The sequence below is a fragment of the Geospiza fortis genome, unplaced genomic scaffold (assembly GCF_000277835.1).
Source record: "Geospiza fortis unplaced genomic scaffold, GeoFor_1.0 scaffold284, whole genome shotgun sequence".
NCBI lineage: Eukaryota > Metazoa > Chordata > Aves > Passeriformes > Thraupidae > Geospiza > Geospiza fortis.
Genome location: NW_005054508.1, coordinates 682,502 through 688,151, shown reverse-complemented (window position 1 = coordinate 688,151; position 5,650 = coordinate 682,502). Strand labels below are relative to the sequence as shown.

Sequence of the window (5,650 nt, the reverse complement as noted above, 5' to 3'; positions counted from 1 at the left end):
GAAAAGTTTAAAACATAGTTAAATTCCTTCAAATGCTGCACAAGGCTGGGTGGGAACATGACAGCAGATACTGTTGTCCTGAAGGAGCCAGGGAGCATGAGGCAGAAAATGTTGCTAAATGAGATTTCTGCCGGGCAAAAAGAATGTTTTCTACTTAAAGTTGGCCTTGAGGATGCTCTGAGCTGCCTGAGGTGTGTTAATGGTACCTGGGCTGAAGCAGAGCAGCTCCTGGGGTTGTTTGAAGCTGCTGAAGTGTTTCTGTGCTCAGAGGGAAGGCGCTGCTCTCCAGCTCCTCAAACACATCCTGGCCTTGCAGCTGCAAACATATTCCAAGCCTGGAGGCTTTCAAAGAGCAGGAGGACACATTTCTTAGGAAAATTGTGCCTGGACAGGTTATTTGGGAAAGGAAAAATGGGGAAGTTGGGCCTTTAGATCACTTCTGCTAAAACATTTCAATTCCAAGAGTGAGGTTTTCCCAAATACATGCTGTCATGTGCAGTCAGCACATGGCTGCCTGAAGGTTTTCTGAGTTTATTATCTGGTCAGAGGGGGAAGATAGAAAATTCTGGCTGGTTTGGGAGAGGAGCTGTTTTTCAACTCATCCCACATTACCAGATGATCTGAGTGTCTCAATTACCTGGCTTAAAAAAAAAAAAATCTAAGGGTCAGGTCTTAGGATTTCAGAGGACTGATGATGATGCCAGAAATAAAGAGGGGCCCAGCACAGGAGGGACCTGGAGCTGCTGCAGAGAGCCCAGGGGAGGCACCAGCATGGGCAGAGGGATGGAGCAGCTCTGCTGGGAGGAAAGGCTGGCACAGCTGGGGCTGCTCACCTGGACAGGAGAAGCTCTGGGGTGACCAAACTGCGGCCTTGCAGGGCCTGAAGGGGATACAGGAGAGATGGAGAGGGACTGGGGACAAGGGATGGAGTGCCAGGACACAAGGAATGACTTCCCAGTGCCAGAGGGCAGGGATGGGTGGCATATGTGGCTGGGAGGGTGGGGAGGGGCTGGAATGGAACTCCCAGAGCAGCTGGGGCTGCCCCTGGATCCCTGGCAGTGCCCAAGACCAGGCTGGACTTTGGGGCTTGGAGCAGCCTGGGACAGTGGAAGGTGTCCCTGTCATGTCATGGATGGGCTTTAAGGTCCTTTCCAACCCAAACCATTCCATGATTCCCTGATCAGGATTTTGGGCAGCTGCGTTCTTTGGTAGGTTGCTCTATCTTTAGATATAAAATACCTATAAATATATATATACTTCATATATTTAAAGGCTTTATTAAGACTTACCCAAAGGCCAAACTGACTTTTCTTTCCCATTTTTTGAACCCTGACACAGTGATTTTGAGGGGTGCTCATCTTATTGTCTCCACAAAGAGCAAAGTCACCTTTTACCCCACCCTCCCTCCTGGGGTCAGGATCCTCTGCTGGGAGAGGATTCTCATCTCTGACAGTTCCCAGGGGAAAATGAGTTCATAAAACCACTTTGTCTGATCAGAGAAAAGCAGGTTAGAAAAAGAACACTGACCTCAGAGTGTCTGCCCAGTCTCATAACCATTTATAATAATCAGAATGATTTTCAGCCACTTGGTTTTATTATCCTTAGGGTAATATTCTTAGATCTCTTATATTTTTTTTTTCCAGAATGCAGTTGCAGGACAATGCACAAGTAAAATGGACAAATAACCCCAGTTTGTGTTTTCTTGCTGCCTCATTTTGTGGGACATTGTTTTGATTTTACTCCTGAAAATAGCCCCAAAACATAAAAGCTTTTAAGTTACTTGTGTTTGCTGTCTGGTACACTCTTAAAAAATAAAGGAAATTCAAAAATTCGTACGTTCTGCTTGAAAATAACCATAAATAGTAGGCAAATATATTCATTACAAGCAGAATTCAATTTTTCCCCCATTTTTTCCTTTCTGCCTGGGTGGTTAGACAACGGACTTTTCCTTCTTTCCCTGTTGCCTTTCAGAGAAGCGATAAAAACAGGTTTTATTTTTATTTCCGTTGTCTCCTCTCAGTACTTGTGAAATTGTTTCAGGCCTTGGTTGAGGAGAGTTAAGTTTAAATCTCTGTGTGTTTTGCTCCTTTCAGCCTGAAAATTTCTCATTTTTCTTTCTCCTTTCATAGGTATTTTATTGTGCTCCCTGAGAGTTTCTCAGTTGAGAAATCTGTACTTTAAAACAGTTAAATGTGGTAAATTATAACTGTCAGTAGAAAGCTTATTAACAGTAAACCTAGTAAAGTACTTAATTCCATCTTTTTTATGTTATTATATTTTTCTGCCCAGTTTCCCATTTTTTCACTGCTTTGACTCAGATATTGAAATGAGTTGCACATTGATGGGTGGAGTTTGCAGCAGCGGTGCAACAAAATTTCATCTCAATAATTTAAATGCGCTGTTTTTCTTTAGCCATCTCTCATTTTTATATTCAGGATGCAGGGAATAGGGAATATTGAGCAGGAAAATGAGAGAGCTGGGAAGGGACAGAGGGTGGCAAAAAGTATTATTCACTTAAATCTTGGCCCATGAGGAGATTTTTTGTGTTTTATCTTTACAGGAAAACTTGCGGAGTGGCCTTAAATGTAATTCATGGAATCATGGAATGGTTTGGGTTGGAATGGACCTTAAATCCCATCCAGTGCCACCCCTGCCATGGCAGGGACACCTTCCACTGTCCCAGGCTGCTCCAAGCCCCAAAGTCCAGCCTGGCCTTGGGCACTGCCAGGGATCCAGGGGCAGCCCCAGCTGCTCTGGGCACCCTGTGCCAGGGCCTGCCCACCCTGCCAGGGAACAATTCCTCATTCCCAATATCCCATCCAGCCCTGCCCTCTGGCTGTGGGAAGCCATTCCCTGTGTCCTGTCCCTCCATCCCTTGTACAGAGTCTCTATCCATCTTTCCTGTAGCTCCTTCAGGTCCTGGAAGGTCACAGTTAGATCACCCTGAAGCTTTTCTTCCCCAGGCTGAACAATCCCAGTTTTGCTCTTCTTACATCCTACCTCAAATTATCCACATATCTTAATTTCTCCCTGATTTCCTAGTGCAGTGGCATGACTCAGGTTCAAGGGCTCTCTTCCAAGAACAATTAAATCATTCCCTGATGGAAAATGGAGAATAGTACAAACTAATTTTTAAGGTCCAGCTTAGCCTAAGTTCTTGATTTACAGCTCTTAAATGTGCATTGTGCCATAAGAGAGCAGGACAGTTTACTGGAAATCTTACCATGGAATATCCACAGCTCGAAGAGACCCACAGGGATCATGGATCCATCTTGGTCCATGAGGAGATTTTTTTGTGTTTGGTCTTTATAGGAAAACTTGTGAACTGGCCTTAAATGTAATTAATGGAATTACATTTACGTTGCACGGGATCCACCCCCTGGCCCTGCCCAGGCACCCCAACAATCCCACCCTGTGCACCCCTGGGAATGTTGTCCAAACACTCCTTGGGCAGCCTTGGAGTTGTGACCTGTTCCATGCCTGACCACTCCTGAACATTTCCCTAAAACAATCCTCACAGAAGTCATCTCCAAACCCCACCTCATCTTTTATTTACGTGCTTATTTGCAACCTTTTGCCTTCTGCCCATCAGGTAATTAATTCCCATCTCCAAAGCAAACCTGATTAGCAGAGAGAGAAAACAAAACTGGGCTTTGTTTGCATTGCTCAGCCAACATCCCTGCAGAGTCAAGGAAAAAATAATGGATTGAGGCTTATGGAATGCTTGAAGGAGATAATGAAAAAGTATTTTAACCTATTCAGAGGTCATTATTTGGGGTTGACTCAGGCCCAGGAACATCTCCATAACAATCCTGGAATTTTTCCATCACACTGAATCTGGTGAAAGCTGCTGGGAGTGTTGGTCATCACTTTATCTGTCCTGGGCCGGGTGACCCCAAATGTTGCTCTGAGAAGGTTCCAAGTCAAACACTGAAGCCCAGTTTCCTCCAGTAATGAACTGAGTCTGAGCAGGTTTTATACCATAACCAAGATGTCTTTGTAAGCTTGAGGCTACCCTTCCAAACCTTCTTTTCCTCTCAAGAAAACCACTCCTAAACCTCCTTTTCCTCTCAAGAAAACCACTCCTAAATCTCCTTTCTCTCCCAAGCAAACCACTCCCAAACCTCTTTTTCCTCCCAAGAAAACCACTCCTAAACCTTTTGCTCCAAAAAAAACCATTCCCAAACCTCTTTTTCCTCCCAAGAAATCCACTCCTAAACCTCTTTTTCCTCCCAAGAAATCCACTCCTAAATCTCCTTTCCCTCCCAACAAAAGCACTCCTAAATCTCCTTTCCCTCCCAAGAAAACCACTCCTAAATCTTCTTTTTCCCCCCAAGAAAATTATTCCCAAACCTCCTTTTCCTTCTCAGATAACCACTCCTAAATCTCCTTTTCCTCCTGACAAAACCACTCCTAAATCTCATTTTTCTCCCAAGAAAACCACTTCTTGCTGCAGCAGAATCCACACCTATTTTGCCAAACTTTTAGTACATTAAATGTTGATGCAATGGAGCTGATCCTGCTGGATGAAAATTTGGTAGCAGAGTAAATGAAACCTTGTTTTGTTCTTCTCCCTTTACATTTTAGCCACTGTTTCTTAAATCTTGTTAACTATGGAGCTCTATCGGGCTGAGACAGCTGGAGATGGGATTTCTGGAATCATATATTATGGCAGTAGCTAAACCTTAATTCTATTTAATCCCAGGTTTGATTCTTGGTTTTGCCCCCAAAATGTTTTTCAAATTACTTATCTTTCCAAGCATTTGTAGGTTTAATTAACCTCCTAAATCTCTGTGCTTGTGTAGTCAATTAATTTTCCTTTTTCATGTCGTCCCAGTAAAAACTGGCCAGGTTCCAAATCCTGCCATTAAATCCTCAGGACCCTGTATTTTGCATAAATGCTTTATTTATCTTTTTTGTGTGTGTGTGTGAGTATGTGTTACTTTTGAAGTTCAGCAGACAAGGTTTTTACAGCTTCTGTCACTTGGGTGGATAATTATTCTCTGCAAGGTTAATTAACACACCCAGGTATGTATAGAAGCTATAGAAGGAGCGATCAAATTGCAGTTTTCATAGCATGGCTCCTTAGGAATTCCAAAAGAAATAAGAGAATGAGGTAGATTAAAACAAACAAAAAAAACCACACACACGAATATTTAGTTGTTTTTTTAAGTTTTTAAGAGGAGATGACCTCTGTTCCATGATTTTTGGGGCATTTCAAGAATTTATCCTATGTTCACTATACAAGGTGTCCTAAAATGCTGTAGGAGATTAATTAAGATTTGGTTTTAAAGCTATTGTAGGCTTAGTTCTTGGTTTGGAGAATATTTATGACTTTCTAAATGAAATTTTGTATTTGATTAAGCCTTTGTGCATGAGGGATCAAGATTATCTAAGAAACCAGTTAGATCCCTGAGTTTTTCCCTGGAAGTGTCCAAGGCAGGGTGAGCAGCCTGGTGTAGTGGACAGTGTCCCTGCCCATGGAACTGGATGAGCTTTAAGGTTCCTTCCCACCCAAACCATTCCATGATTCCATGAATTCACATCCTCCCCTTGGTGCTCAATGTTGTATGCAAATGGGATTTACTCAGATACTGCAGCTTTGGAGTTCATTCTTGTTTTAGTGGCAAGGTTTGGTTTCTGCTCTTCC

The 5,650-nt window shown here is 43.0% G+C and overlaps 1 protein-coding gene across 1 annotated transcript in view; it reads left to right on the top strand.

Moving 5' to 3' along the window:
• Window positions 1-5,650, top strand: part of PCDH15 (protocadherin related 15) — a 518,357-nt gene that overhangs the window by 384,411 nt on the left and 128,296 nt on the right. The gene's annotated exons all lie outside the window — the stretch shown is intronic.